Source organism: Macaca thibetana, chromosome 2 (genome assembly GCF_024542745.1).
Source record: "Macaca thibetana thibetana isolate TM-01 chromosome 2, ASM2454274v1, whole genome shotgun sequence".
NCBI classification, from domain to species: Eukaryota; Metazoa; Chordata; class Mammalia; order Primates; family Cercopithecidae; genus Macaca; species Macaca thibetana.
The window spans coordinates 184461377-184474401 of record NC_065579.1 but is presented as its reverse complement, the minus strand read 5'-3'; the positions used below and the strand labels follow the sequence as shown (position 1 = coordinate 184474401).

Below are 13025 nucleotides of genomic sequence, written 5' to 3'. Positions count from 1 at the left end.
ATCTTCCAAAACTGTGCCTTACTGAGCCACAGAGTACTATGTTTGATTGGACTATTTTGTGTCCCTCTGTTTGGGACATAAACAGGGATGGAAACCTCTTTTCTAGACACTCTAACACACATAAGTTTTCCATTTTTAAAAGTAATTATCAGTTTTTTAAAGCAAAAATACGTATATATTTATTAACCTAAGTAAAAGCAATAATGGTATGAATAAAAACTGTTGATACACAACACAAAACTTTTTTTTTTTTTTTTTTTTTTTTTTTTTTTTGAGTCAGAACCTCGCTCTGTTGCCAGGCTGGAGTGCAGTCAGTGACACGATCTTGGCTCATTGCAACCTCCACCTCCTAGGTTCGAGCAATTCTCCTACCTCAGCCTCCCGGAGTAGCTGGGACTACAGACTTGTGCCACCACACCCAGCTAATTTTTGTATTTTTAGTAGATACGGGGTTTCACCATGTTGGCCAGGATGGTTTTGATCTCTTGACCTCGTGATCCACCCACCTCGGCCTCCCAAAGTTCTGGGATTACAGGTGTGAGCCACTGTGCCCGGCCACAAAACTTACTTTAATAGATACTGACTTTATGCTAGTAATAGAATAAGGAATTCAACCATTGGGAAAGAGATGATCTCATTCTTGTATGTTAGTAGCATTGTGCTGTCTTTCGTATAAAGCAGGCTTAGAGTGCTTATGAATTCTGCCCTCAAAGAGCTTACAATATTTCATCGATTTCTTTGACTAAGGACAATTTATGAAGGGAGCTCACCTGAGGGTCATCCAACAGGTAGGGAAATGAGTGCCTCCGGCCTGAAGTGGAATGTGGGTGGTACACACAAACATCCACTCCTTGTTTTGTTTTAAGTTAGGGAATTTGTGTATGGCTAATCTGAGTTTTATGGAAATACTAAATGAAAGGAGGAAGAATCATTTGTTGGGGTTAGAAAGATTTTTCAAATCACGAGGTCAAACTTGAAACAAACAAACACGGGAAATCCTTTACATAACTAAGTGTAGAAGAAGAAAAGTTACAGTGCAATCAGAAACCCCCTTGCTTAAGGGAGATAGGAGGGTTTGTGACAGATGAACTTAAGCATTTATCGAAAATCTGTTAATAGTGACATAATAGTCCCCCTTGAGACTCTTTGCCACGTGGTACCTACCTGTCTTCTCGCTCTGTGGCCCAGGCTGGAGTGAGCGGCGCCATCTTGGCTCACTGCAAGCTCCGCCTCCCGGGTTCCCGCCATTCTCCTGCCTCAGCCTCCCGAGTAGCTGGGACTCCAGTGGCCCGCCACCACGCCCAGATAATTTTTTTGTATTTTTAGTAGAGACGGGGTTTCACCGTAGAGACGGGGTTTCACCATTTTAGCCAGGATGGTCTCCATCTCCTGACCTCGTCATCCGCCCGCCGCGACCTACCAAAGTGCTGCAATTACAGGGGTGAGCCACCGCACCTGGCCCCAGTATTATTTCTTTTTGGCATAACTCCCAGTTTGTTTGCTTGTTTGTTTGTTTTACTATTCAACATTTACTGGAATCAACATTAATTTCAGAAATTTGAGATATTTCTCATACTGTTTTTCCACCTCCCCTTTCTCCATTTCAAGTCCTCCCACCCTGAATGTTCTATGTCAGTCCCCATCCTCTGCCAAGCCTTCCCTAGTTATCTACACCTCCGGTTCCCTCCTCTCTTCAAACGCTTTCCTACCTTGTTTTAGCAATTTACTGCATGATCCACTGCACCCCTCCTCTGTGTCTCTCTGTTATTTTATCTTTCCCATTAAAGTTTTCGTTTTCATTTTTGCCATAAAGGCACAAATAATAGACTATATATATGTATATATAGTATATATAATATACTATATATATATACACACACACAATCTATGAAATATGTACTAAATATCATCCATATATATGTATAATATATTATTAATTATATGCTGAAATATCCCTGTACTTTGACATTTGTTTTTCCCCACTTATCGTAACATCTTATGAAATTTATGGACAAATTTAGATATAAATTTAGATATGGACAAATTTAGTTTATTCACTTTAACTGTACATAGCATTTTATTATATATTTTAGAAATGTTTTTTATTTACTAATATCTCTGATGATAGTTCTTTGGGTAGATTCTAATTTCTCATTATTACAACAAAGCTATAATATGCATTCTTGGACATTACTGATAAATATTTGTTAGAGCTTCCTAATAAGACAATGAGTTGCTTAAAGGAAGAAGTGCTTTTTAAAATTCCCCACTTGAAAACTAGCATGGAACTGACTGCATAATTGCAATACTCTGCTGACAGATTGGATGGAGAGCAATAACCCTGGATCCAGAAGCAGGACCCTCTGTTCTACATATAAAATGGAACTACTGGGCAGGAAGGGATTCCAACTATGACTATTTTGTATCCCATGCTCACCGCTCATAATACAGGTTCTATCAACTAAGATCGCGTTGCATTCTTCTTTACTTATGTAAGACTTACCCTGATTTATTTTATTTCACTGTCGTATGGCACTTTACTGTTATATTCACAATGCTGAAGTCCTTTGGAAATAACACCATCTTCACCTATACAAAGGTAGCTTTATATTCATTTCCCTTCTGGTGGTTCATTTTTAGAAGCACATGATTTATTGCCACCTTAGCAAATTATTCTGAGTGAAGAAAGTATTCTTCATTCAACTGTGCTTTCTTAGAAACATTTCTTACAGCATTTAAGTGGGTTGGCGATGTGGTCATCTCTCATTTTGACCACTGCACAACTCCTCCTTGGTCTTCCTGCTAAACGCTATCCATCTCTAATCAATTGCCAATCTGCAGCTGACAAAATGATCCTTTTCTCCAATTGCTTTTAACTGTAATTCTTTTCTCATTTCTATCCTCCTCTGTAGCTGCATAATCTAGACATCGGGCTGGAGAATATCAGCTTTCATCCCATAGCTTTTCATCAAAGAGTGTTAGATTTGTTTTCTCTGTCCTTACCCATATCCTCTTTACTGATACAGCCTGGCAGTCTTACCATATCCCTTTTTACAATCAGCCTACTTGCCTCCTTTTCTCTTCAGAGCATTCTCTGCCTTGACTTACAAGAACTTTGTCTTCTTTTATTACACTTTTAATAGAAATTTTGCATGATTTTATAATTTATGAAATGAACAGAGGGAAATGGGAAAAAGAAATAACATAATGTTATCAACTCAGGATATGTACTATCGTAATGTTAGCATATTTCTTTTATTCTGCATTATATTAAAAAATTCAGTATCAAGTTTATATCTAATTTGTATCTTTTTTTCTAAGTACTATATTATAAGGATTTTATACATATAAAACATTTTTGTATGACACAGCAATTTCCCAGAGGAAAATAACAGTACATGGTGATACACTATAAAGTACTCCATTTAAGCATATAGTTAAAAATAAAATTAATGTGACTGAATTATTCTGGCAATTAAAAGGAATTATCGGTTATCAGCAATAGATGGAGTCATCCGGAAATGGGAAGATTAAATCTTTTTTAAATAAGACAACGTCATGAGTAGACATGCTCTGTATAAGAAACAAGTGCATAAAGAATCTGGTAAAAAGCTAGACTGGAGGAAACAGAATACTTGTATACACATAGGAAGGAAGTGGATACTTTATTTTCAAAGTCAAGTCTTTAGCACCAAGGAGTATTTGTTGTTATATAACCAAATCTAAAATTAGCATTTGAAAGACTTAACAAGGAATATTTTCTCCTGTAAAATATTATTCAGTTCCAAATTCCTTATGTATTAAGAGATGCATCAGCATATCAAGAGTGGGGTCATTTCAAGAAAGGACTGTGGTAAATAACCTTTGTTCCTCCTAAAGAAATTGCAAGTCCCTAGATGATTAATAATAATTGTTTATATTAGTATAACAAAAGTGTTATAAGGTCACTTTTGTATTAATTATCTCCTTTTATGTTCTCAACAGAGTTGTAAAGTAGGTTTTATAATCACCCTATTTATAAAGGGATAAACCAAAGTCAGGGAGGTTAAGTGACTTGCTGAAGATGGTGAGGTTAGTAATGGGTGTACAAACCTGGACTGCTCATTTATTCTGGTCTTTGTTTGTTTGTTTTTTCTAAAGTGCTGCTTTTTCTAATAATTTTAGGGAGGTAGGCTTTGGAAAGAATGGCAGAGAATGTAAAGAGCTCAACTTTGAATTTTTAATATTATTCCTTTCTTGGTTGTTTGATATGTGTCCAACTATGTAGAAAGTATGTTTTCTAAGCTTTCACAAAGAAATGCTTCAGTGAATATAAAATGTCTTCTCAGCCTTACAGCTATTATTCTGATGTCCTCTGGCAATTACTTTTGAAAAGAATTCAGAAGCCCTTTGCTTCTTTTGAAAATTATCAACCTGGATGCTTCTAAGATTTTAAAATATATTCTTAAAATATTAAACCTTTCTAATACCTGCTTAATTGAGGATTCATTAATGTTGTCTATGAGGTGGTGAGAATGTGTAATCCTCATATTAAGTACATTTTTCATTTCAAAATTTATTTTTGGTTATTACAGCCACAATTATGCTTGATTTTCCCTCTAACATTCCCAAGGTTGATCCTCAACTCCAATCTAGCATATATATCATCTTCTTTCCCAGTGTTTTAATTCAGATGTCATAGTATCTCTGTATTTTCTGGGAGCTTTTCAATTTCCTCTAATTCCTTTATTTGGGTTCTAATATCAGAGATGCTCTTTATTTCTAACTCAGATTTTAGCTATTCAATCACATTTTTAATTTTCTTGCATTTCTTTTTTACTTCGTACATTTTTTATCATGTATTTTTTATTTTATTTTTTTTACTTTATTCTTTCATTTCTCTCCTCTTTTTTCATTGAGTCCACCTATCTTGTATCCTATTGAGTATATGATGAAGCAAATGTCCTGTACAGGTTAATTAGTATGTATGGCAAAGTCCTATCTATGTTTTTGTTATGTTTACTCATCCATGAATGAGGAAATTTTATCCAATGTTTGTGTTTTCCAACAGAGTGCTCAGATCGCATTCGATTCCACTTTCTGGCAGCATGAATGTTGAATAAATGCCCCTCACATGCAAATGAGAGGGGGGGAAACGTGCATATTTCCTGAACCAGTTCCTCCTGTCTAAATGGCATGCAACTACTAGAGACCTATTAGAATACGATGCAATTTTCTGCTCTCACCATCTTTTGGCCTGATAGTCTGAATAGAGGAAGTATATAAAAGAGAGTAATACCTAATTATTACAAGGGCAATGCCTATATTAATTGTGTCTGTTTTACTTTAAAATGTTCAAATTTCCTTCCTGACACTGCAAGCAACTTCCAATTCTCCATATAACCAGTTGTATAATGTACCTAGAGTATATGTGCTCTAGGTGAGATAAACTTACAAGTTATTGTCCATAAAAGGAAAATTTGAGAATGAAAGAGCTCTCTAGTAACAGTTATGTCAGGGCCCTAGAACATACTAGGATTGTCCCTGGCAAACTGGAAAGTATGCTCACCTAAATTCTAAAAGCGTTCAGATGGATGTAGAAGAGGTGCTTAGATCTAAAAATGAGTTGGCTAAAGAATAATATTCTGCTCCTTGAAAACATAGCCACTATGCCGTAGAAGGATGAACACTAAGTTTTCAAGTGAGTGGCACATGCCTTGCACATTTGGAGCAAAGAAGAGACTCCCACACACATTTTAGTTTTGTGATGCTGGAATTTTGCTCTTGCAATTACATAGGAGTGGAAAATATATAATTCTTTATGTCAGTTGAGTTATGTTGGTCTTGTAGTTCAGAGATATTTTCCTGAAATGCTTCTGATATGTTGATGAGTCCCATTGTCCAATTTTATCATGAGCTTTCATTTTTTTTCTGTCTCCATAATTGTTTTGTTGAATACCGGAAGAAAGTAAATCAGGCCGTGCTAGCAATATTTCATGTGAATTTCTGTTTCTATTTCATTCAACCTCATAATATATGTTCTTAATCCTGTGCTGAAATCTACTTCACATTAACTCTTTACGTATTGTATGTAATAAATATGTGTTTAGTTTTTGCCATAGATTAGCAACTCCCGCAGGGTATGAAACAATAAATTGACTCAATAAAAATTTATGTTGATTATCTACTATTGTACCATATTTGTTAACTTACTTGAAATATATTCAATACACTTTACCCAAATGAATAGATGTCAAATATTTTATTGCTAGTAACAAAGTATGTACCATAAAGTGAAACATTCCTAATTGTCATATTGAGTTTTATTAGTGACCACCTTAAAGTTTACTCTAGTGATTTAAATATATTACCCGATTTACCATGATGCACTCCTAACTTTTTAATGGCTGACTGCATCAATATTGGGCATAAGCCAGTAGGATACTGCTCCCAATGTACAAATAAGCCAGAGGCTGCTTTGAAGGCATGTAATGAAATGATAAAGTGTGCTTAAGCAAAAGAGATTTCAAAATGTAAAACTGTGTTTTCACCTTCATGATCTAGTTCTAAGTAATATGTTATTTATATATTTTATGCAACCTTGGCTATTTTATTGATAAGAAGAAATAAAATTTGCAGAGTAGTCACTTACTAGTGCAAATTTAATACATGAAGCTTTCTTGTCACTAAATTTCTTGTGGTTGGTTGGATTATTAAGATCTTTTATTCTATCACCCAATATCCAGTCCGCTGTACAGTAGATGCCACTTCCATAAGAGTGCTGCCATGTCCAACCACGACCTTCTAGCACTTCCACATCCCAAATAGCTAAATGTGGCATTACAGAAACAATTCAAATTTTCAGATCCAAAATTCCACATGCACGAAAAAAAAAAAAAAAAAAAAGGGTCTGACCACATTAAAAAGTGGGTTTCAGAAGGACAATACAATGCACATACCTCCAGCTCTATTCCAGAAATGCTCATCAGAAGTAAAATTATGAAGGATGCTGCTAGATCTACACTGTTTAATGTGTGATTGAAACCGACTGTAATTTAGCATCTTAAACTTATGTATGTATCTAATCTTTTTCATCTGTTGTACAACAAATTTATTAAAATCTATACAACACAGATAGTAAATTATCATATCTGTTAGTTTTGTTGATTATATTTTAATTTATTATTGTCCAGACAATCATGCATCTTTTCAAGTTCTTCTTTCTTACATAGATTAGCTTCAATGGTAATTATCTGATGGTCTCATATTAATTTCTTTACCATAAGCTCATCAACAAATGGTTTTCAGGTTATGCAGATGTTTATTTAAAATATATTTTATTGGCTGGATGCGGTGGCTGACGCCTGTAATCCCAGCACTTTGGGAGACCAAGGCGGGCGGTTTGCCTGAGCTCAGGAGTTCATGACCAGCCTGGGCAACATAGTGAAACCCCATCTCTACTAAAATACAAAAATTAGCTGGGTGTGGTGGAATGCACCTGTAGTCCCATCTACTCGGGAGGCTGAGGCAGGAGAATTGCTTGAACCCAGGAAGCGGAGGTTGCAGTGAGCCCAGATTGCACATTGCACTCCAGAATGGGCTACAGTATGAGACTCCATCTCAAAATAAATAAATAAATACATAAAATTTAAAATATATATTTTTTATTTATTTATGAGGTACATGAATCTTTTTAATGTACAACTTAAACTATTAAAGCATCGTTAGTAAGAAGTATAATGTAGGATGGACACAATTTAAATATTTTATTAATATATGAAAATAAAATTTGTTTTATTTGGGATCACAGTAAAAAATATTTTGACTTGCTTTTTTGTTCCTCCAAATTTTAATTTATTTTTCAACTGTGAAAACTATTATGAACAAAACTTCTTGGCTAAACTGATAATCCTACACAATAGCAATCACTGTTAAAAATCTAACATTCATAGTAAAAAAATCATAATTTAATTCCTAGTTTGAAAATTATTTTTAGATATTTGTATGCTACTGATGGAATCTGAATATATATCTATACACACACACATATATATCCATATATATACACATATATACCATATATATGATTTGTTGTTCTGTATATTTTGCATACTAATTTGATATTTCACATATTAACAAAAACTTCCTCTATTTCATTTGAACAGATGACAATGCTTGGTTTTGCCTGTGATCTCTAAGTAGAAAATCTAGTATTCCATGACATCTACGTTGCAGTGTCCAGAGAGCAACGAGAAAAAAAGGGAAAACAAAGTAGCAACTAACTTCATTGAGTGCTTTGATGCTAGAACATAAAATAGTGATGGCTCATTTAAAAATATGTGTTCAAATGAAATGTACTTGCATGTTGCAAATTTATATATCATTTAAAAAAACAGCATTTCTTCAGCCTCTTTCCATAAGATATAGAAAGAGCCCTGGATTGGGAAACAGAAAACCTGATTCCTCAGACAACTCTGTGGGTAACTAACTGTGCTACGGTGGCAATTTCTTCAACTTTCTAGACCTCAGTGTTCTTATTTGAAAGGTCATAAAGTACAATATTGCAGTCATCAATGTCATTTCTAGACCAAAACCCCAATTCTGTGTGCTTATTTGAGAGGGAGTCTAAAGTTTCAAGAATCCTCACATGGCTGTAAAAACCACTAAAAATGAAGCACAGGTAATGACATACCAATTTTTTTGTTGTTGTTTGAGATAGGGTCTCGCCCTGTCACCTTGGCTGGAGTGCAGCGGCACCCTCATGGATCACTGCAACCTTGACATTATGGGCTCAAGCAATCCTGATCCTTCTCTCTCAGCCTCCCAAGTAGCTGAGACTACAAGCATGCACTACCACCACCAGCTGTTTTATTATTATTATTTTTTGTAGATAAAGAGTCTCACTGCATTGCTCAGGCTAGTCTCAAACTCCTGGGCTCAAGTGATCGTCCCACCTCAGCCTTCCAAAGTGCCAAATATCCAGATGCAATGATGTTATATGATAGGGAGACTAAATATGAAGATCGCTTTTTGATTCTGATGCTAGAAATATGTGAGAATTTTGTCTAGATAAAAACAGCAAGTGTATAGCAAATCATAGGAAACATAAAGCCAAGGCACTGTACCTGTCTGGGGTAGCCCTTCAAATTTTTTAACTAACTTCCTTTCTTGTTCATGCACCTATTTAAGGCCAGAATCAGGAGTTTTCTGGTCTTAAATGACTGTGTACTTCTCTAAATCCAGACATGATTTTCCATATACTTTGATAATTCGCAAGATATACAATAGTCTTAACTTTTTAAGTTAGCAAGATAATAAAATAGTGCTTGGACTTCATCGTCTGTTATACATGTCACTTACCCTGTGTCTCATGATAGGTGTAACTTACACTGTGCCCCTTTTTGGCTCTGGCAATTCCTTTCTCACATGGATTAAGACAATCCTCTTATTTTTAAGAATTAGAAAACAATAATTCTTCCAATAGAGTTGTGTGAGCCTTGAAAGTGAGCCCTTTATCAATCTAAATTAGACCATAAGCGTTTTGTTTAGTGAAGCATAGGTTACAGTTCACTAACATTGAACTGTAACGGCTCAGTAACATTATATAATGATCACCTTAGAATAACAGCACTTCCTGAACTTCTTAAACCCATTCGTCAATTCACAAATCAATCCATAGCTTTCTTTAGGGAAATTAAATAAAAATTAATATGCCTATGGCTGCATGAATGTAATACTTATCTACTATTTTAAGTTGAATAAACTGAAAAGTTTCTCAAGAAAGAGTCTAGAATTCAGTATTTTTTCTATTATTTGCATCGGGAAAACAAAGCTTGCTTATAAAGCATCGTAAGTTATTTGAGCAAAATGTATATCTCTCTGATATTTTTCATACTATACTTAATATTTTGAAATTAGTTTCAGCTTTTGAATCTACACTTACATATCACACGTTTTTAAACAGATACTAAACATTGGATGGAAATGTCTAGAAAAAATGTACCCATAGAAGCAGATAGGTAGGAATGAACAAAGGAATTTCTAAAAGGGTCTCTCTTTGCAGGTAAATATTCAAAAAGAAGTGGAGAACAGGCCAGACATTTACGACACACTGATAGAATTATTTCTGAAAAGGATTTTTCTTTCCAAAATGAAATATGTCTTTCTTCAAGTTCCATCTCTCTAGATGGCTGATCTATAATGAGTTGAAGAAGGGATTTTGCTCTTTCCTAAAAGTGTTTTGTCAATGATCAGAAAGAACTAGTTCCATTTCTTTCCAAGTTGAACCAGAATGTCACAAATCAAGAAAGGTGAAGTTTTTCAGCAAAAGGGATAGTAAATGCACTGAACCTTCAGAAGCTGCTGTCGTATTGTATTTTTTCTTTCTTTCTTTTCTCTTTTTTTTTTTTTTTTGGTATGTGTATAAAATGTATTGATAAAAGAATCTGTGCACCTCTGACACTATTGGAAGCAAATGAAAATATCATGGGGAGAGAATAAAGTTGAGGTTAGCAAGATCGGTCCTAACCAAAGCATTTATGAAACATAAAACAAGTTGGGCCAGCTTTGAAACTGTGCAGGATAAGACACTCAGATGTATCCATATGGAAAAAGAGAATTTTCATAATATTAACTGATCATTAACTTACTATTTTTCTTTATACTAAAACTAACTCTTTCTAGTTATGCTTAACTGTGGAATTTCTGCATTCGAATATTGAAATTTTCTTTGAATTACTTAGATCTGTTCTTAAGTGTATGTATGCAGAAAATGTGTTCCTTGTCATTTTATCTGTGTGTATGGGTCCATCTAAGTAGAATTTATGGAATATCTAAGATCTTGAATATAAGCCTTGAATTAAGATAGACAAATTCTCATAAACAAGCAAAAATGTATATGTTTCTAACTCAGTTTCACTTCTTTTGGCACTGGTGATCAATAAAAAGTATAGCGTTGATCATAGAATTTCAAAATCTTAATAGTTAGTAATAAGCAGGGAATATTAACCTCCCTCCTTTTCAGCAGCCAAGAAACTGGCATTCAGAGATTAACCAGGTAGTTCAGTTTAGAGGAGGAGGAGACTTTGCAAACCTTAAAATACAAAATGCCATTGACAATCAAGAAGCATCTATCTCTATTTAACTCTCACCACAGTCTAGAATAGAAGCCATGTTTTCTTTTCTTTTCTCACCTCTGCTGAGAACAGCCTTAAGTGTACAGTAACTCAGATCTCCTTTTTGTCTTTCATTTCCAGTTTTCTTCATTTTCTCATCCATTTTCATTCTTTTTTTGACTCCAGCTAAAAATGTGTTCATTTTGCTGTATGATTCCCTGTGATAAATGTATTAGTTAGGTAAAGCTAACTCTTATAACAGATAGATCCCAGATGCATAATTGATTAAGCAGCTGAGATACACATATTTTTTCTTGTTCGCATATTGATCCCAGGAGCGCACCTCTTCCCCAAAGAAATTCAGGGAAACAGGCTGACAAACAAGAGCCTTGTCATCTTCTTAAAACACAAAGCAAAATAAAAAAGACCTGTCAGAATGTCATAGTCAGCCAGGAGAAGAAGAAAACATAGCAGAGTGGTGTGAAACTTTTTAATGGCTCAACACCAGGAAATAAACAGGCCCTTCTCCTTACATTCTTTTGTCATTTAGCCATACAGTCACACGTAATGGAAGAGCAAGATGGGCAATGCAGACTGGCCGTAAAGATAGGTACCGGAGGACAAGTGTTTTCCTAGCTAGCGATCTCTGCACAAGGAACTTAACATTAAATGCTATTTTTAGTCCATTTAACCCTGTCACAAAAACATCTATATCCCCAAATCTATATTTTCAGATGAGAGAAATGGCCAACATACAAAGTCTTTCACTTATTTGTATATTCAATATACCAATTTTTTAAACTTTACTTGTCAAATAAGCATTTGTATGATTACTTGTTTAGGACTTCATTAGTTGGATTATCACTTTTCCATACAATGGTATTGCTTTCAGGCACATTTACATCTGAGATAATCAACAACATAGGATATCTTTCAGAGAAAGACTAGAGATTGCTGCTTATTGTTTCAATGTCCTTGATTTCTCATACTTTCAGTTCCTGAGTGCTGGGGTTCGTGCCAATCTTGGTCATTCCTGATCCTCAGTATTAAAAATGATGCATTTTTCATGGAAAGTATTACTAAATAAATATGTACAAATGTGTGGTGAATGGATACAAAAATACTAGAAATTGATGTAATTTTATCTTAATAGCCAAAATTTTAATATCGATAGACTGTTTCCTTTTTAAAGGGAAATATTTTACCTATCCAGGAAAGCATAATCTTGCTTTTTGAGGTGATACTTTTTGCTTTGAAAGTTGTATTTGAAAAATTGTTTTCATTAACCTTGACACATAGCTTTTGTACTTTCATTAGATCCTTTGTCTACATTTTTAAAGCCTTATACCTCTATTCTCTCTACATTTTTTTTTTTAACTGAAGAACAGGAGTATTGTGTTTCTAACTAAAAATAACTAAAAGGAATCTAAGAACAAATATGGTAAATGTCTCTCAACAAACAGATGTGCAGTCTCCTGGTTTAGATGGACAGGAGAAAACATTCAGATGATTTCCACATGCATATTGGTGTTCTTAAATTTAATGTTGATAGCCTACAGATATTTTATGCAGTATTATTTATGGTAGAATTTCTTAACATAAGAAAAAGGCAATTATTCACAGAAAGGCAATAATTTTCAGCAGTTTAAAGAGGAAGATGCTATAGTCACCATATGCCAAGCAGAATGCACAAAGAAATGTTTTAATATGTAGATAGTCAAGAAGTGCTTTTCATCTGTAAAAAGTATGATATATCTTATTTAATGCTAATTTTATTACCTTCTTTGCAAAAATATTATCCTCATGAAACATTTTTATTAGTCTCTTGCAACCAGAAATATTGCTACTGTTTATGTACGCTAGCTTTTTTTTTTTTTTAATCCTGAGAATAGCTCTGGAATTTGAAAAATTGTGGTTTTCTTTAAAACTTCA

The 13025-nt window shown here is 34.4% G+C and overlaps 1 protein-coding gene across 4 annotated transcripts in view; it reads left to right on the top strand.

Annotated features, from left to right (window-relative positions):
• The window catches only part of CADM2 (cell adhesion molecule 2), a 1083199-nt gene that overhangs the window by 792226 nt on the left and 277948 nt on the right, over positions 1 to 13025 (top strand). The window contains exon 1 of one of the 4 annotated variants that reach the window (XM_050782112.1): positions 1368 to 1441. The exons of the other annotated variants lie outside the window; for them this stretch is intronic. The gene's annotated coding sequence lies outside the window, so the exon portion shown is untranslated. Of the gene's footprint in view, positions 1 to 1367; positions 1442 to 13025 lie in introns of those variants that run through there. 4 annotated transcript variants of the gene reach the window in all.